Genomic DNA, 21,035 nt, shown 5'->3' on the forward strand with positions numbered 1-21,035 from the left:
CGAGAGGATGATTTAAAGGTAATTAATTGCACCAACGTTGTTGCCTTGAAACTAATTTATGTGAAGAATCATTACGACAACGCTTGTGTTTGTTTGCAGTTTTTCGATAACAAAATGCACTGGTATTCTAAGCAGGATAAACTTAGGAAATTCATAGAGGAATCCAGAGAAGTTGAATCCCCTGGGCAGGTTTGATTTGCTTTGCTTTGATTTGATTAACATGTTTTTATTCAGTTTGTCTGTAAGCTGTAGTTTCATACTGGGATAAGAATTATATATTTTTGATGAATGTAATAGAATTACATGTATGGATTGATTAGGAATAAGTTATTTTTATTCTAAAATAGCTTCTTATTTATTTAATTTTTTTTAACAGCATGCCGTTGCTTGATTTTCCTCCTTAATCAATATTCTAGTCATGAGATTGTGATTTCTCTGGCTTTGAGTTTCATTTATGTTGTAAATTTAAATGCACATTTCTGTCTTGTTCTCAGTTTTACCACATTAATATTAATTTGTCTGATTCAGTATTATGCTCTTGCGTGTTTTCGTAAAATGTTTGAACAGATTTTTCCGCACTAGTTTCAGAATGCATCATTAATCTGAAATCACTTACTGGTGTTTTCTACTGTTTCTCTTAGAATTCTTCGTCTTGTTTGTATTGTAAGGCGGGCTGTTTGTATTACAAATTTGTTAAGCTTTACGTATCTTACTTGTAATTCAATTGAGTATGATCCTTATTAAGTTGCGGTTGTGGCAGTGCAGATGCTGGTTCGCTTAACTCTTAAACACCCACAATACCCATTAGATTATTCATTTCCGTCACATGAGGAGGTTTGCTGTCAATTTTGTTCCTTTTTCTTTTCTTTTTTTTTTATTATATATTTTCATATATTGCAAAATACCCATTAGATTATTCATTTCCGTCACATGAGGAGGTTTGCTGTCAATTTTGTTCCTTTTTCTTTTCTTTTTTTTTTTTTTTATTTTCATATATCAAAATACCCATTAGATTATTCATTTTCGTCACATGAGGAGGTTTGCTGTCAATTTTGTTCCTTTTTCTTTTCTGTTTTTTGCTATTTATTTTCATATATTGCAAAATACCCATCAGATTATTCATTTCTGTCACATGAGGAGGTTTGCTGTCAATTTTTTTCCTTTTTCTTTTCTTTTTTTTGCTATTTATTTTCATATATTGCAAAAATTTCTGTGAGTCACCCCTTGCATGTTAGTGATGATTGTACTTTTGTATCTTCTAGTTCTAGGCATGGTCCAATATTAGCAATTTATTGTTATAAATACTCTCTTCTATGTCTAGCTAAAGGTAAATTCAAAATTACTCAACTATGCCTTGTACAAATTATGCAGGCTGCGTCACTCAAATTCTGTTTTAGAATTTACTATGCATGACCTCGGAGTAATTTTATAGCTATCTATCATCATGAAATTGTTGGAAAAAATGATTTTTGAGGACTTTAATTTAATATTAAAGTGTGGTGACTTTAATTAAATATTAAAGTGGGTCCTAACCATTTTTTCTGTTGGGTCCAAGTGAGCCAAAAACCATTGGGTTTTGAATAAGAAATTGCCAAGAAATTGCTTCATGATGTTAGATTCATGAATAGGATTTTAAAGAGTATTTAAATCTTGTTTCTTGGCTAAAAGGTGTGAATCCTTTGGGCATCCATACTTTTCATTTTGTGGAAAGGGGCTATGGATGCTTGGTGTTTTAATGACTAGCCTTAAAGGCTGGAGGCTTTTCCTCTCTCCCCTATACATGTATAAATTGAGACCCTCCTGTCAAGTTTCAATATAGAAAATTTTGCTTCCATTTTACAAGTCAGTTTGCTTGATAGTTCCTATTGTGAGAGAGTGCTGCCATTGTTTTGTTTGTTAAGCTAGACAGATAGTGCTTCTGCCGTAGCTGGTTTTGACCGTCGTATCCTGGGAGACAGACGCCGGGTTTCCTCAAGCACTCGACCCGTGAGGCGGCGAAATCTGTTTTAAGGAAACTGCTTTCGTGCAGGCTTCGGTTTTGTCTCTTTACCCTTTATTGTTTTTTGTGTATTTTTGTTGAAATTTAGTTGTAATTATCAGCATATGTTCTTGGTATATAATTTGTTGTCTTCATAAATCTATTTATTTAATTTCACAATTTTGAACAACAAGCTTAAAACAGATTTTATATATCTTTTCTATGAAATTGATCGAATAGATTTATATAGACTATTAGGTTAGCTTTGTATAATGTTACTAGGAATTGTTGCGGAATTGCTCACTATTTCAATAATTGTAAATTATGCAATGGTACTCTCTAATTGCTTAGTTTAATTAGAATGCTCTATTATAATTTGCATACTTAATTGTATTAGTATGATCTTGTTTTATGCGTATGGTTCATCATTTCCCTACCATGATTTGCATGAATTTTAAGGTTATAAAATATAATTTATGGATGTTGCAATTTTGACATGCTAATTCTATTCTAGTCTCAATTTGCTGCATGCTTATTATTTTCTAGGCTAGATTACATAATTTAATGTATTTGGAGTTATAGAGTTTTATGAATTGTGCACGTGATTAATCTAAATTATCTAATTGTGTGCATTAATATGAATTATTTAATTGGGTGCATTAATCTAAATTATCTAATTGGGTGCATTAATCTGAGTTATTTAATTAGGTGCATTAATCTAAATTATTTATTTGGGTGCATTAATATAAATTATTTAATTAGGTGCATTAATCTGAATTATTTAATTAGGTGCATTAATCTGAATTATTTAATTGGGTGCATTAATCTAAATTATCTAATTGGGTGCATTAATCTAAATTATCTAATTGGGTGCATTAATCTAAATTATTTATTTGGGTGCATTAATCTGAATTATTTAATTAGGTGCATTAATTTGAATTATTTAATTAGGTGCATTAATCTGAATTATTTAATTAGGTGCATTAATTTGAATTATTTAATTGGGTGCATTAACTTTGAATTTGACTTATCTATTTGAAGTTATTAGTTTAAATGTTTATTATGAATTAATTTCATTCATGACTCATGAGTATTGAACTTTATTTTAAAGTTGTAATTTAATTTTAAAGTTACAAATTGTATTTTGTTTTGGTACCTTATATTAGTTGGTTACTTATATAATTAATAGTTGGTTAGATGGTTTCAATTATTTATTATAATTAAAATTTTTAGATTATTTGTTTGTATTTTGTTGTGGTTTGCTACTAACTTTCTTTGTAGGGATACCAATGCGAAAAACAAATATAAAACCAAATGAATAGAATTTGGGATGTAAAAACAAAAATGTTTGGACTACTAACGTTTGTGTTGAATAGGAATACCTAAGCGTGGAAAAGCTTTTGGACTACATAGAATCCTTATGGATTGGCTATTTTATCAAAATGTTTGAAGCATGTTTGCATGAGATGTAATTGATTTGTTTACCAATTTGTAGTAGCAAGTTTTATTTGCTTATATTGTTGTAGCAATGGTTTTACATTGCTTGTAAAAGTTTTGGACCCTGGTTTGCTTTAACCTAGTTCATCCCTAAGAAAATTTAATTCTTAATTTGTTTATCACGGACTAGGAGTCAACATGCTCTTAAAAGTTTTGTCAAAAGGTTAACTGGGTTTTAAGTGGGACCGATGTGACCCCTCCAGTCTTCCTGGGAACTTTCTTGACCATGTTCGATTCTAGGTTTTGTGGTGAGACTAATTTTTGAATTAATTTTTCTTCTAAGGGATTTTCTAAGGGTTAAGTTTAATTTCTGGACACACAGAAGTGATATTCTGGTGTAATTTTCCGAAATAGAAACTATCACTGATGCTGCTGCTACTGCTAATGTTAGTGGGGATTTGAACCCCGGGACAACTGGATTGCCAACCCCTACTGCTGTGATCTCTGTGGTCAACCCTGGTGTTACTCCGGCTGTTCTGGGAGGACCGCTTAGTCACCATGAGCGCCCAGAAAAATTTGCTGGGGAAAACTTTAAGAGATGGCAGCAAAAGATGCTGTTTTACTTGACCACGCTAAACCTTGCCAAGGTTCTGAGTGAGGATCCTCCACCCGTGGCAGAGAATGAGCCTGACAGGCAGAAAGTCATGGCGCTTGACACATGGAAGCAGACAGAATATCTTTGCCGGAACTATGTGTTCAACAACTTGGCAGACTCACTTTATAGTGTGTTTTGTTCCAAGAGCTCAGCAAAAGAATTATGGGAATCTCTGGACAAAAAGTACTGGACTGAGGATGCCGGGGCAAAGAAATTTGTGGTTGGCCGTTTCCTTGATTTTAAAATGGTAGATTCTAAAACTGCGATAAGCCAAGTCCAGGAGTTCCAAGTGATCTTGCATGAAATTCATGCTGAGGGGATGCCATTGAACGAGTCATTCCAAGTTGCTGTGATCATTGAGAAACTTCCCAATGGTTGGAAGAATTTCAAGAATTACTTGAAGCACAAGCGCAAGGAAATGTCTGTTGAAGAGCTGGTTGTCCGACTCCGGATTGAAGAGGATAATAGAAAGAAAGGAGGGAGTACCTCCTCAGTAAAGGCCAATGTTGTTGAGCATGGCAAATTTTCTGGGATGAGGAGGAAGCCCCTCCTTGAACAAGGGCTCTTAGTTGGGGCCAAGGGGTGGTGTTGCAAAGAAGCTGGCATACAAGCCGCGGGAACCTGGTTTTCGGTTATTTGGGAAGTGCTACAACTGTGGTAGCGAGGCTTTTAGTTTTACTAGGCTACACGCCACATCTGCTCCGAGAAGGAGCTGTTTACAACTTTCAAACCGGTTACAAATGGTGAGAAGTTGTTTATGGGAAACTCTACTACCTCATTTGTTGAGGGAAAGGTGGTCCTGATGTTAACCTCAGGAAAAGAGCTAACCTTGAACGAAGTCCTGTATGTTCCGGACATTCGTTAGAATCTTGTCTCAAGGTCTCTTCTCAGTAAACATGTTTTTCGCATGGTTTTTTGAGTCCGACAAGGTTGTTCTGACGAAACACAAGTGTGAAACTTGTGTTGAAGCGAAGTGGACAAGGTCCCGTATGAGTTATGGAAAGGCGTTAAGCCTTCTTATAAATTCTTATGAATGTGGGGGTGTCTTGTAATAGTGGCGATTCCCACACCCTAACGGGTTAGGATAGGCTCGAAATCTGTGGATTGTATATTCATTGGTTATGCACATAATAGTAGTGCATATCGATTTCTTGTTCATAAGTCTGAAATTCCAGACATACACAGGAATACCATCATGGGGTCAAGGAATGCATGTTTCTTTGAAGACATTTTTCCTTGCCGAACGCATGCAGGGGTTCCAAGGTCTTTGGAGCAATTTGATGAGCTTGCTAGTGAGGATGATCATGTTGATGATCCAGGTGATGATCAAATTGAGGTTTTAGATGAGGCCAGACGGAGTAAAAGGGCTAGGCATCCAAATCTTTTGGTCCAGACTTCTTGACTTATATGGTTGAGAACGAACCTCAAACTTTCCACGAAGCTGTGACTTCTCTTGAGAGTCCTTTATGGAAAGAAGCGATCAAAAGTGAGATTGACTCCATCTTACAGAACTACACCTGGGAGTTGGTAGATTTACCTCCAAGTTGTAAGCCTTTAGGCTGCAAATGGATTTTTAAACGATAGATGAAGGCCGATGAGTCTATTGACAAGTATAAGGCAAGGCTCGTTATCAAAGGGTACAGGCAACGAGAAGGCCTGGATTACTTTGATACGTACTCACCTGTAACTAGGATAACATCCATTCGCATAGTGATTGCCATAGCAGCTTTGCGCAATCTTGAGATACACCAGATGGATGTAAAGACAGCTTTCTTAAATGGGGATTTGAATGAAGAAATCTACATGGAGCAACCTGAAGGGTTTTCAGCTCCAGGACAAAGCAAGAAAGTCTGTAAACTTGTCAAATCTTTGTATGGTTTGAAGCAAGCGCCTAAACAATGGCATGAGAAGTTTGACAATGTAATGTTATCAAATGGGTTTCGAATCAACGAATGTGACAAGTGTATTTATGTCAAAGACACTGACAGAGGTTATGCCATTTTGTGTCTATATGTTGATGATATGCTCATTATAGGTAGTAACGATGAAATGATCAAAACTACCAAGAAGTTGTTAAACTCTAAATTTGACACGAAGGATATGGGCATTGCAGATGTTATTCTGGGAATTAAGATTACCAGAATCTCTGGCGGAATTGTACTTTCTCAGTCTCATTATGTTGATAAGATACTTGAGAAGTTTAGTGGATCAGATACGAGTGCGTCATCGACACCTGTAGACTTAAGTCTACACTTTACTAAGAATAATAAAGAGAGTGTCTCTCAGTTAGAATATTCTCGGGTAATTGGAAGTTTAATGTATCTGATGAGTTGTACTAGGCCAGATATAGCTTACTCGGTTAGCAGGCTTAGTAGATACACAAGTAATCCTGATGCTTCTCATTGGAAGGGCATTGTGTGGGTGTTAAGGTATTTACGCTACACTCGGGATTATGGGCTGCATTATACTCGATATCCAGTGGTGCTTGAAGGATATAGTGACGCGAATTGGATATCAGATATAAAGGACTCAAAGTCCACTAGTGGATATGTGTTCACTCTTGGTGGGGCAGCGGTGTCTTGGAAATCTTCCAAGCAAACGTGTATATCTAGATCAATGATGGAATCAGAGTTAACAGAAGAAGCAGAATGGCTTCGCCATTTCATTGAAGATATTCTACGTTGGTCTAAACTTGTGCCAGCTATTTGCATTCATTGTGATTGTCAATCTGCAATTGGTAGGGCACAGAGTAATATGTATAATGGAAAGTCTAGACATATCCGTCGTAGACATAATTCCATACGACAACTACTCTCGAATGGAGTTGTCTCTTTAGACTATGTAAAGTCTAAGGACAACATTGCGGATCTGCTAACCAAAGGGTTAAGTCGAGTGTTAGTCGAAACGTCGTCAAAAGGAATGGGGTTAAGGCCTTTGGAAGTTACCGGAATGGAAACCCAACCTAGTTGACTAGAGATCCCAAGATCTAGGTTCAATGGGACAACCTAATTGCGTGTAACGGTGGTATGTCACTAAGGAGGTTAAACCTCCAGCCATTCCTTCTATTAGTGATACCTGCAAGTGTGGAGGATAAGTTGAGCTTTTAATGACTCTTATGTGTTAAGTTGTTGAGCTAAGTATTGCAGGATACTTTAGTAGAGTCACCTATGTGAGTTTGAAGTGGGGCTGCTTCTAGAAGAATTGGGCAGGCCAAGATTCTTTGAAACCACTCGCTGAACCAGGCTAGTGTCTAGGGCCACACAAGGCACACCAGTGAGAACATAATGGTGGTAGGAGTAATTCCCGTGTGAGATCTATTGTCTCAGTTTACATAAACGGTAGAGCAGTTCAAGATGTCTTATTCACTGATCTGCCAGTAAACTCGATAGGTTTTCACTGGGAGAGGTTCAAAGCCAAAAGCTACCTTCTCTGATGTCGGGGTTAGTCCGTTGTACTCTCTCTCAGAGTCTTTATTGTTGAACGATGTCCGTTTGTTGAGTCATTCGGTCAATTTTTATTCATGTGGGGGATTGTTGGAAAAAATGATTTTTGGGGACTTTAATTTAATATTAAAGTGTGGTGACTTTAATTAAATATTAAAGTGGGTCCAAACCATTTTTTGTGTTGGGTCCAAGTGAGCCAAAAACCATTGGGTTTTGAATAAGAAATTGCTAAGAAATTGCTTCATGATGTTAGATTCATGAATAGGATTTTAAAGAGTATTTAAATCTTTTTTCTTGGCTAAAGGGTGTGAATCCTTTGGGCATCCATACTTTTCATTTTGTGGAAAGGGGCTATGGATGCTTGGTGTTTTAATGACTAGCCTTAAAGGCTGGAGGCTTTTCCTCTCTCCCCTATACATGTATAAATTGAGACCCTCCTGTCAAGTTTCAATATAGAAATTTTTGCTTCCATTTTACAAGTCAGTTTGCTTGATAGTTCCTATTGTGAGAGAGTGCTGCCATTGTTTTGTTCGCTAAGCTAGACAGATAGTGCTTCTGTCGTAGCTGATTTTGACCATCGTATCCTGGGAGATAGACGCCGAGTTTCCCCAAGCACTCGACCCGTGAGGCGGCGAAATCTGTTTTAAGAAAACTGCTTCCGTACAGGCTTCGGTTTTGTCTCTTTACCCTTTATTGTTTTTTGTGTATTTTTGTTGAAATTTAGTTGTAATTATCAGCATATGTTCTTGGTATATAATTTGTTTTCTTCATAAATCTATTTATTTAATTTCACAATTTTGAACAACAGAAATCACTGCCTTTAATGACGAACTCTTGCATGCAACTTTTACGCTTGGTTTCCCCTTCTATAGAACTGAAAGAAAAATCATCATGGATTTGAAATTACTTTTTAATCAATTGGGTGATTTCAATGAGACTCGTTCTATTACCACCTTTTGGAATAATTGGTATATAATCTGCTGATTCTTTTTTTGCATTTGATAAGTATCCCTTCTCCTATTGTATATGTCATTTCTAGGTGTTATAATTTATAATTGTGCATTAGATTGGGCTATTGGCCGACCCCATTTGATGGGACTTAGGGCTTGGTTTGGTTTGGTTTGGTTTATCAGATTGGGCTATTGCATTTGCAGCTTGTTCTCTTCTTTACTAAGAAAATTCCTTGCTTTTTGTGCAATAGCAGGGACAGACATTATTTGAATATTGAATTTATTAAGAAGTATATGTTACAAATATTGGTTGTTTTGTACTTTCTGGTACCAAGAGAATTAGTATACTATTTTTTTTTTTTGCCGAAGATGACACAATAATGAGTGGAAAGATCAATTCAAATTTTGCGAGATATACGGTTACTCTTTGGTGAAAATGCAATTGATATCTATGATCGTGCATGTACTGAAGGAAACAACTCCAGCTGATACCATATGGAGCATGGCCTAGAAGTAGCCCCTGTTGTCCCTTTAAATATAGTTGAAAATAGTGAGTCTTAATTTGCTGCATGCTCGTCTATTGCAATTTGAAGAAATGAGACTAAATTCTGCGGGGTAATTATAAATATTCAATGTTTTTTTGGGGGGTGGGAATCTGTCTTATTGATCTTGTTTGTTTCATGTCATCTTCAGTTTGTGAGAATTACGGTTGCAAATGAACTGAGCGGTTCATGAACAGGCTCGGCTCGGCTCGTTTAGTAAACGAGACAAGCCGAGCTCAAGGTCGAATAAGCTCGGTACGTTTGTCTTTATTTAAATTAAATAATAAATATATTATTTATATATTAAATAATATAAATAATATTTTTTATTTAAATAATATAAGTAATATTAAAAAAATCTCATTGAGCTGAGCTCGAATTTCATTAATATTATCGAGTCGAGTCGATTTGAGCTCAAGTCTAGTTACCTATCAAGGCGAGCTCGAGCTCAATAAACAAGCTCGATAAGCAAACGAGCCAAGCTAGAGCTCAATAAAGCTCGGCTCGGCTCGGCTTGTTTGCAGCCTTAGTGAGAATTCCCTTAACACTAACTCGACCTATTTATAAAAGTGTTAACCTGATTATGACTTGCATGCCATGATTAATGTGCACATCCTATTTGTTACGTACTAAGAAGCATGGACACTTCTAAAAATGTGACGTATCCGTGTCGTGTCCGTGTCGGATACTGACACTCTTTGGACACTCTTAGGACACATGTCCAACACTCTTCAAAATGTGTTCTATTTTTAAAGACCCGGACACTCTTTGGACACTTGGAGAACACACGTGTCTGTTGCTTAAACACACGTGTCTATCAATTAGACACATGTGAAACTAATAATAAGTTTGAACAAAATAACTTAAGACACAATAATAAAACAAAAATCATATAAATTTATAGGAATTAGTGTTGCATTACATTTTTTTATTATCTTTAAATGATATATTCATATATATAACATATAATAAATATATAAAATTATATATTTCATGCGTGTCCCCTGCGTGTCGTGTTCTACATTTTTTGAAAAATAACGTGTCGGCGTGTCCGTGTCGTGTCACGTGTCTGTATCCATGCTTCTTAGGTTATGTATACATGTTTAATCCATTAACAAGAATAAACACATATATTCATCAACATCTACAATGACTATATGATATCCATAAAAACAACTCAAAAATTCATGAGTAATCCACAAAAGTAGAAGTAAAATCTCACAAATAGTCAAATAGATAAAAGTCTCAATCAACACAATTAGCTAAATTAGTATCCAAAACCAGTATGACTTCCAATAATAAAAAGTAAAAACCCAAAAAAAACTAACACAAAAAATTAACTCATAATTGACTCCAAGAACTTGTACACTAGCACCTTCAAACGGGTTAGACATCAAATTCAAGTTATGTAGGTTTGACACTAACCCAATTTGTTTTTTTTTTTTTTTTTTTTTTTTTTTTTTTTTTTTTTTTTTTTTGGGTGTGCACGCTATTGTATTGTGTCACTTTTGAGGTTCATGTTTCATGAGTAACCCACAAAAGTAGAAGTTGAAATAATCTCACAAATAGTCAAATAGATAAAAAGTCTCAATCATCACAATCTATAAAGCATGGACACGGCATATTTCATGTCGTGGCAGTGTCTGACACGGGGACACGTCGGGTGGCGTGTCCCTTTAATTTAATTATTTTTTTGCAGGGGACACGATGGAGACACGGCGGAGACACGCGTGTCCACCAAATCTGGACACGCGTGTCCAAATCTGGACACAGAGAGCAAAAAAGAAGAGTAAAGGAGAAGAGTAAAGGTCTTGAAACAAACCTGGACTTCGATCCAGTCCAGTCGACTCGCCAGCGACCTCCATCCCCTTCGACTTTGACGATCCAGTCGCCCTTCGACTTCGACGAGCTCTCTCTCTCACCTTCTCTCCCTCGCGATTGCGATCGCGATCGATCGCTTCTTCCTCTCTCTCTCTCAGTTGCGTCTTTATCTTCTTTAATCTGCTGGATTCATATATGTATATATTATATAGCTATTATTATAATCTGCTGGATTCATATATATATATATATATATAATATAACTATTATTATTATAATATAATAATAACTGAAAGTATTATTATTATAATAGTTATAAAGGATGCCACCAGTTATTATTATATAACTATTATATTATATATACTTATACATATTAATAAAAATAAATAAACATGTATATAAAATAAAATAAAAAAATTAATTAGAACATATTACTTAAAAAATATAATAAATGAATAAAATAATTAATATGTATTAAAATAAAAATATTTATAAAAAAATTAAAAAATCTGCCGTGTCCCCTGCTGTGTCCGTGTCCCCATTTTTTAAAAATTGATGTGTCCCATGTCCGTGCCCGTGTCTGTGTGCGTGTCCGTGTCCGTGCTTCATAGATCACAATTAGCCAAATCAGTATTCCAAACCAGTATGACTTTCAATAATAAAAAGTAAAATCATAAAAAAAAACTAACACAAAAAATTAACGCATAACTGACTTCAAGAACTGCTACAATAGCACCTTCAAACGGGTTAGACATGTCAAATTCGAGTTATGTAGGTTTGACACTAACCCAATTTGCTTTTATTTTTTGGGTGTGTGCTCTATCGTATTGTGTCACTTTTGAGGTTCATGCTGTTAGCTAGTCAACCCTAACTGGCCAAATTTGTATCTGGTTCATGTAGTGTCAAAAATTCCAACCTGAGTTTTTTTCATGTCCAACATAAATTCTGTGCAAAGTGAAAGCATATGTCCAAGTAAGTTCATTTGTTGCAAACCAACAAATCAGAGGTGCCCTATTTGCTTGTATTTGATGGAATTTAAGTTCTTTCCAATATTGTTAATTGATGGTTTCTACTCTCAGGCCTCATTTGAGAACATACTATTTTAGTAACTTTTTGGTTTTTTTTTTGTTAAAATATGAGGTAAAAAAAATTAGTATGTTTGGAATGACTTTTTAATTTTTTACGAAAAGATGTGCAAAAAGTAGAGAGACAGTAGAATTTTTGACTTTTTAGTATAATTCATTGACTTTTTAATTTTTTTAGTGACTTTTTGACTTCTAAGTAAAACAGTGAGTTACCAAATGAGGCCAGTAAACAATGAAGGTTTCTTTTAGTTTTTTGATTTCGTTTATGGTTGATTTTTTTATGCTAATTGATTTGTGTTGTCTTCTTCTTAACTTCAGGGATGGTTGAGAATGAAGCTCAGTACAAACCAGATAAAGAAATTTCCAAAAATGCTTGCCGTTGATTGTGAGATGGTTCTCTTTGAAAATGGCACTGAAGCTCTGGTGAGGGTTTGTGCTGTTGGGCGCAATCTACAGGTACTGTTTGAGTTTGTTTTCAAATTTTTGTGCAGCATGACTTCGTAATACCTCCCTCTCACCTCACGCATAGAAACACAGGTGCAAAAGAATTACCTATGTTGCAACTAGTTTGACAATTTTAGACATCTCAGAGGTCTCAATTGAACAATTTTCTTTTCACTTCCCAAGTTGATGTTGTGTTTTGGAATTTGGAGTTTTTCAGGTCAAACTTAACGAACTTGTAAATCCGAATAAAGCAGTTGCAGACTATAGGAGTGAAAGTACTGGGCTCAGTGCAGAAGATTTGGATGGAGTTACTTGTTCATTGGCTAATGTACAGGCAATATGTGGTTAGTTTTGAAGTAAATTGCAAACAGCACAGCCAAAAATATAATTAGGTAAAAGTTTAATATATAAATAACTAAAAATCATCTGAAATATAAAATAACTAAATGAATAAAAGTTAGTTGGCATTTGAATGTCTTTCTCTCTGGTGAATTTATAGGAATCAATGAAGAAGCTTTTACGGGATGGAAAAACAATATTAATTGGCCACAGTTTGAACAATGATCTAAAAGGTAAGCTAAGTTGTATGATTAAATATTAATTTTCCTTATAAATATTTCTATTTGCATGACAGTTGAAATAAGTATTATTCTTCGTTAATATAGTTATCCCATGTATTTGTTTGCCATTGGCTACTAGCTGTCAGCTGATTTTAATTTCTTACATCTGTTTTTGGAATTGCACATTTGTGATTTGAATCGTATGATTCAATACAATTTAGGAGGTGATCGATAAAAACAGGTTGCATGAATTGTAAATCTCGATGAATCGTAACTAAATCACTGAATAGATCAATTCATTGAATTCGATTTTTGGCCCCTTTTTGTTTTGTTTTTTTTGCTGGAAAAGGGTTCGAAACAATCTTTTTAAGGTCTTTAGGGTTATTATATTCCATCCTTTGTCTCTCTCTCCCTCCCTCTCTCAAAGACTCAAATCCTGGGGAAGAAAAACTCTTTTTCCTTTCTCTACTATAATCTACGCTTAGTTAACTTTATTCAATTTTTTGCACTTACGAAAGGAATATTTTGAAGGCGTTAATTGAGTATTTTTACAAAGTTTGAAGATTTGGAAAATTGAGTTATTGTTGCTGCGAAATTTAGAGTTTGGGTTTGTTTGCTTTCTTTATTTAAAATAATTGATGAAAAATATATAAAAGGGAAAAGAAAAGGTTGTGATCTTACATGGGACCATTGTACCAATGATCCCACTTACCGTCATAGAAGCATCTTACCTATTAGAGCCTTTTTCATTGATTTATGTCTAAATTTTTCATATATATAATATATTTTTAATATCTAATGCAACAGATATATTTTTCTATGTAAATTAGAAATTATGACCAAATATTTATGATTCACTTCTTGATTTGACTCACAATTCTGAAAAAGACAATTTCGATTTACTATTTGACAACTATTCTTACACCAAGTTTGTGCTATTTACTACCGATAGCTTTGAATATTATTTTCTCGATTTTTTACTTACAGCTCTAAAGTTGGATTATGGAAGAGTGATTGACACCTCTTTGATCTTCAAACACGGGGATGAGGCTAATTTCAGAAGACCTTCTTTGAATGACCTGTGCAAGGCAAGTTGTTAATCATGCACACATGTATGTCTCTTTGTGCATGTGGTATTGCTGTCATATTTGTTTTTATTTTACAAACTTGTCAAACCTATCATTTACATCTGGCCAGTCTTTCTCTCTCTGTGCACATGCCTCTTACAAACGTACTGTGGCAATTGTTTTTTGCAACCTATTTAAGTACCAAATTCCATGAATAATTTTCTAGGCATTGTTAAAGTCCAACATTCTTTTTGTATTTTTATTCACAATTCCATTTTTTTTTTTGGATTTGTCATTTTTTTGCCTGGATGGGTTGGTCTCTTCAGAACACCAGTGGACTATTCTCTATATTTCCTTGTTTACTATCTCATTGGTTCATCATTACATTAGTGTTCGTAGATGCTGCAATTTCTGCATGCCCTTAGTTGGCTAGTAGCTATGTAGATCAGTATGCAAATTCAATTAATATTACATGTTTATGGTGTGTGAAGAATTTTAAGCAACTCCAAACGTTTGCTAAGTGGCATGTTTGAATAGAGAGAAGAAAGAAGATGGCAACCAGTGGGCATCCATGGGGATTGGGCAAAGAGTACGAGGGGCAGTCCAGTAAGCTTTGACTTGGAGGATGGCAACCAGTGGTCCGCAGACATGGAGGTCGAGGAGGTGGGGCTAAGAGGGAGAAAAATATATATTCTGTATTTCTAGACAACATACCAGTATCTATGGGGGCACAAGGGCTATTTAAGATCTTCTCAAACTATGGAGTTGTGTTGGATTCGTATATTCCAAACAAGAAAAGAAGATCTACAGGATCTCGATTCGGGTTTATCAGGTATGATTGTCCGGTAGCAGCGAATATGGCTCTGCAAAAAGCAAATGGACTTTGGTGTGACGATAAAGCATTAAAAGTTAAAATGGCTGAGTATCAGAAGGAATATGATAAAAGGGCAAGAAAGGCACTTCCAGTGCAACAGTGGAGGAGAAGCGAAGGTAATCAATCTGCAAATGTCGCCTATCAAAGGAATAAGTCCTACACTAATGTGGTCAGAGGCAGGGTTCTTCAATCCAGTTCAGTTCGCACTATGAAGGTTCAGAGAGGAGGGAATAGATGGCTGTCTGAAAGTGCAGTAGCAAGGGTAAAAATTCATCTCTCGGCTGCTGATCTGAAGGATGAAATACGCAGACGTGGGTATGGTGATATCAAAGTTCAAATAGGAGGTGGTAAGCAAATAATCCTATCCTTTCAATCAGTGGAAACTATGAGGGAGAATTTATTGCTAATGCAGGAATGGCTTAATGATTGGTGTGATTCGGTAGAGGAGTGGGAAGAAGGCATGGTCTTTGAACAGGTGAGGCAGGTGTGGATCAGTTGCTATGGGCTGCCATTGATCCTGTGGAATAATAACACTTTTTGCAACATTGGTCGAGAATGGGGTGAAGTTCTTGAAATGGATGAGGACACAATTAATCTGTCAACTTTCCACTACGGGAAAGTAAAGATAGAGACACGATGTATGGACACCATTAATCACACAATCAACCTGGAGTGTAATGGTGTATTTTATCCAGTAAGGATTTGTGAGGAACAAACAATAGTTTCAAAAATAGTGAAAGAACAGTGCATCTGTCAATCCTTTATGAGGAATAATGAAGTTAGTTCCAGCTTTGAGGAAGTAAAAAACACTGTTGTAGATAGAGGTAGCAGACAGGAGGAAGAAGATGATGATGTGGCAGTACATGTGGGTGTTGAGGTGGCTAAGGGTTGTGTATTGGCAAAAGGGGATAGGCAGATACCCTATGTTTGCAGTAATGACATGGACGAGGAAACTAGATTGAGGGAGCTCTCGGTGGTGGAGTCGTCAGAATTGATGATGGGTGGGTTAGAGGAAGGCGCTGAATGTAAGGATGGTTCTGTCAGGAGACTCTGTCTAGGGGAGCCAGAGGGAGGTGGCGCACGCAAGGAGGATAGCTGTAGAGGTGATGATGAGGTTTTCAAATCTGGTTTTATAAAAATTTTAAGTGGGCCTGTTGGGCTACAGCAGGGGATTAATTTAGAGGTGGATTTAAATAGGGCCCACTTGGAGTCAAGCAAGAAGGGGTCGGCCCAATGGGCTGAAAACTCAAGTAATTGGGCTAATCATAGACTTCACTCTATAACTAAGCAGGTTAACAGGGTGGAGCAGCCCAAAGCATTGCAAAATAAGGTGAACTCAGCCCCTATCCATAGGAATAAGCTAAAGGAGATAGGAGAGGCAAGCGGAAGATAGAAAACTCTGAAGCAGTGGAAGCACAAAGAGGGAAAGAGATTTCTAAAGTCTACAATGAATTTACGAAAAGGGGCAGTTTTCAGATCTGTAGTAGCTGCTCTTTCACTATCCTTGGCTAGCAAGTCTAGTAGAGGATGTCTATGGATATCAGAGGCAGAAGCATCAATTCAAATTGGAAAAGTCTTGGGGGTAGACTGTGATGGAAATGAGGGGGAGGTGATGAGTAAGCTAGAGGAATTGGAGGCCACGAATAAAAGAAAAGAGGTGAGAAGGGGAGGTGAAGAAAATTGAGCAGTGAGGCTCTAGGAGTTTTGAGGGGTAAACAATTTTTGTTATGAAGATACAATCATGGAATGTTAGAGGCCTTGGAAGACCGGAGAAAAGGAGAAAGATCAGAAGTAGTTTGGCAAAGAGGCAAATTAGCTTAGTGATGATACAAGAAACAAAGAGATCAAGCATCACAACCGAAGTAGTAAAATCCATCTGGCATGAAAACCATTTTGAGTATATGGCAGTAGATGCGGAAGGCAGAGTAGGTGGGTTGCTCTGTGTATGGAATCCAATGGTGTTTCAAGTACATGAGTGCTGTGGCAACTGGAATTTCATCCTAATGTCAGGTACTTTGTTTTCCTTGTTTAATTGTGTGATTGTTAATGTCTATGGTCCAACAGATGTGGCCAAAAGGCAAGAAGTTTATAGCGATCTCGGTTGTCCCTCTACTATTCTGTTGTGTTCCGAACTTGGTTCCGTGAATTTGGTAGTTCTATCTATCTTGTTGTCGTCCTTTGATTCCGCTTGATTGAGTTTTAGGATGTTTTGGGCAGGGTTATTACAGGTTGGTTAGGCCTTGGTTTCAATTTCTTGTTGCCCAGTTTTTAGGCGGTCCGCTCGAGCGGGGATTGCACACTCCCAGTTTTTCGTGTCCCTGCAAAACTTCTGCAGATGTGATTTTTACGCTCGAGCGGGTTTCTTTACGCTCGAGCGGCGGCGCTCGAGCGGGTACTATGGCGCTCGAGCGGGTAGTACCTTTTCGATGTAAGTTCTGGGAGGGGGAAATCTACGCTCGAGCGGATTGGTTTTCGCGCTCGAGCGAATGTGCTTTATTCTTGTGTCTTGGCGCTCGAGCGGACCTAGTTTTTGTTCTTGACGCTCGAGCGTTGTGTTTTCTGCTCGAGCGGGAATGTCGTATATCAGTTGGCTGTGGGACAGTTTTAAATCACTTTTTCTCATTCTTTCTCTCTCTTACTTTTCCGAAAAAGCCATTTGAGAGCTCCTCTCTCTAAAACCTTAACTTCTCTCTAAGTATTGATCTAGCTAGGGTGCTCTCCTCACCTTTGGCCTTTACAAAAGAGTTGTTGATCGTCGAGGGCTATCTTTTGATCCGAGAAACTCGTGGTTTGGAGCAAGTTCGTTTTCATCATCTTCTTCGTTGGGTGTCATCTTTTGAGGTAGGGGTTCCTACTCACTCTTATGGTCTTTGACCTAGATTTTTAGTTGTTTTGATAGAGTGTTGAACTTGGGAAATTTTGGGACTTAGGGTTTCAAAATGTGTAAAAAGGGTTTTGTGATTTTGGGTTCATAACTTGTATTTTGGGTTTCAAAGTGATGATGTAGTTGTTGGTTGGTGATATTGGAACCTTCGGGTTAATATCTAGAGTTGGGGGTACAAGCCCTAATTTGTTGTTTAAAATTAATTGGTATAATTAATTTGGGAAAATTGTGAACTTACGGAATTGAGTTGGAAATAATGAAATTGGCTCGTTATGTTGTGAAATGATGGAGTTGGATTTATAAATCGCTCGCTTTTGACAACATTGATATTTTATCTGTTTGAACTTTTATTATCTATTTAGAAATAATTGCTTGGGCTACCGGTGGAAGGTAGTTTTGATTGTTGTAGACAATGCATGATGATTAGGAAAACTAAAACTAATCAATTGGATATGTCATAGAGTATGACGGTTGATAGAATACATTAACGTTATGTATTGATTGATTACGTATATGACCTTTGTGTGTATATGTTGTGTGTGTGGAAGGAGATAGGGGATGTACTCCACGATTTAGGGGAAGATAGGGGATGAACCTCTAAACCGGATGTTGTTTGGGAGGAGATAGGGGATGGAGTCCACTGATACAGCTCATATGCTTGTCAGCTCGTATGCTTATCTTTGGAAGTGTTGATACAGCTCATATCCTTGTCACTGGATGTGTTGATATAGCTAATATGCATATCTGTTGAAATGTGGATACAACTTGTATGCTTATCTGTTGAGATGTTGATACAAATAATATGTTTATCGGTTGTAAAATGGGAAATGTTTAATATGAGTCATTGTCTCATATAAGTGGTTGGCCATGTTCTGAGCCATTGATGTAAATTGTGAAATTGATAAGAAATGAAATCTGAAATGAAACTTGAACATAGCGATCATGAAGTGGAAATGGATTATGAATTGGTTTATGAAAGATGAACATTTATCAATTGCTAATGTCTTAGTCATTGCTCATACTGTGTTTAGCATATCTCTACTGGGCATTGGCTCACCCTTTATGGGACATTATTTTCAGATGCAGGTAGTATGCCACCTCCAAGAACATAGCTTGGATGATGATGAGAGTTGAAGACTCTTTCTTTTGTTTATTTTGATGTATTACATGTAAATTCAAGCCAAGGGCTTAATATGTATTGAGTTAGTACTCTTCTTTTTTGTAACCAAGCGTTAACTTGGAAAGCTGTAAGCCCTTAGGGCATTTGCTTTTGTTGTTAACATGTAATAAAATTGTAAGAATTACTCTGATGAATAGAAATGGTTGATTTCTTTTGTATCAATGCATGTCTAAAATGTTGGTTTAATGTTATTATTTTGAGGGCGTTACAACTTGGTATCAGAGCGTACCGGGTTCGAATGCTTTGGGTACGTGGGAAGTGATTAGGATCACAATGGGTTTGTCTCGCTTGATAGAGACTTAGATGTAGTGTCATATTCTATGTGCTTAATTGATAACATGCTTATGTGACTATATGGGTATGGGATTTAGTTTCTAGGATGTTGATTGGATCCTTGAGTTTCTGTGAGTCTTGTTGGAAAGGCACTTGATCAATGCTGTTTCTAACCGAAACTCTAGTAACGCCTCGGGACTATCATTATCCGGAAATGAAATTCGTAAGTGCTTATGTGTTTATATGCTTACGTGGAGTGAATTACAGTTGTCCATGCATTAGGACGCGAGTGTTATAGCTTCGGCACATTTGTGAATGTGCTAATAGTCTTGGTTACCTTTATTAGGATGTCAGGATGAGGGCGTGGTAGGCGTGGCAGGCGTGGTAGGCAGGAGGTACCTGTACCGGATGACGTTCCGGCAATGCAGGAGGGTGTTGGTCAGGCCAACGTGGCCGAGCTAGCGGGTCAGCAGGCTATGGGCGCCTTGGCCCGAGAGATAGCGGGAGCTTTGGGTATTCTCAGAGCTGAGAATCAGGTTGCTGAGGCAGGATCTTCTTTCTTGAAGAGGGAATTCTTCCGGTCTAACCCGGACGAGTTTGTTGGGGATCCGAAGGAGCCACTTAAGGCTGACGAGTGGTTGGAACAAATGGAGAAGACGTTCGAGATGCTGGGCATCGAGGACGGGGCTTTGAAGGTGACCCTGGCATCCTTCTAGCTGAAGGGAGATGCGGGTCAATGGTGGAAGTACGAGAAGGGCAGTGTTGGTGGTGCATGGGAGGCGTTTGTGACTGCTTTCCAGGAGAAGTTTTTATCTTCAGCTGCGAGGGAGAAGATGAGGGAGCAGTTTTTCCAGCTTAGACAGCAAGGCTTGTCAGTGGCCGAGTTTGAGGCTACTTTTACTAGTCTGTCCAGGTTTGCACCTGAACTGGTGGCGTCCGAGGAACGCCGTTGCTTTGAGTTTGAGCGGAAGTTGAGTCGAGGCCTCAAGTTGAGGGTTGGTGGATCTTTCATCCGGGAGTATAGGCGTTTGGTGGATGCGATAGCTCATATGGAGCTCATGATGCAGGAGGAGGATGAGGGGTAGAAAGGCTCCAAGAAGGGCCAAGATGGTCAGGGTGATGGCAGGAGACAGAGGGGTTCTCACCCTCAACAGTCTCAGGGCGGTGTGGCTAGATCGACCTTTCCAGTACCGAGTACGGGCTCTGGGAGAGGTAGTCAGGGAGGCTTGACTTGTTTTGCGTGTGGCCAGCTGGGTTACAAGTCTTCGGTTTGCCCGCAGAAGGGAGGGGGTCAGCGAGCTGCTTCTTCTTCAGCTAGACCTCAGGGCCAGAGTCAGGGCAGGGGCCAACCTTTGTCTTGCTATCAGTGTGGTCAGCCTGGGCACCTGAAGAGGTATTGCCCGCAGTTGAGTGCTACTTCAGGAGCGTCTGGTTCTAGACAGACACAGGGATTTCAGCCAACTCAGTCTGTGCAGGCCTCGAGGGCCAATCCGGGAGCAGGTGGATCAGGGGCCTACAGGGCCCGTGTATGCTATTACCGCGCAGGATCTAGTACCAGCTCCATCAGTAGTGAGAGGTACTTTTCTGTTTTGCAACTCGGTTGCTAGTGTGTTGATTGATACGGGTGCATCTCATTCTTTTGTGTCTGCTGCATTTGCATCTGTTTTGTAATTGGAGTTGGCGCAGTTAGCATCTCCTATATGTGTAGTATCGCCTATTGGTGGTGAGTTGATCTTGAAACAAGGTGTTAGAGGTTGTGATATAGAGGTCGCCGACCATAGTCTTCCTTTTCCTTTTGTTGTCATGCCTATGAAGGGTTTTGATGTTATTTTGGGTATGGAC

At 37.7% G+C, this 21,035-nt stretch overlaps 1 long non-coding RNA gene across 2 annotated transcripts; it reads left to right on the top strand.

The window, feature by feature from the left end:
• Positions 1–801: 801 nt before the first annotated feature.
• Positions 802–12,987, top strand: LOC145816685 (uncharacterized). 2 transcript variants are annotated; one of them, XR_014358766.1, is made up of 3 exons: positions 802–938; positions 12,230–12,367; positions 12,573–12,987. It is a non-coding gene; the product is annotated as an uncharacterized LOC145816685 (long non-coding RNA). The 2 variants fall into 2 exon arrangements; XR_014358767.1 differs by lacking the exon at positions 802–938 and adding an exon at positions 8,327–8,481.
• The last annotated feature ends 8,048 nt before the right edge of the window (positions 12,988–21,035 follow it).

This window comes from Camellia sinensis, unplaced genomic scaffold, assembly GCF_055761805.1.
Source record: "Camellia sinensis isolate YWXY unplaced genomic scaffold, ASM5576180v1 Unanchor4, whole genome shotgun sequence".
Lineage (NCBI taxonomy): Eukaryota > Viridiplantae > Streptophyta > Magnoliopsida > Ericales > Theaceae > Camellia > Camellia sinensis.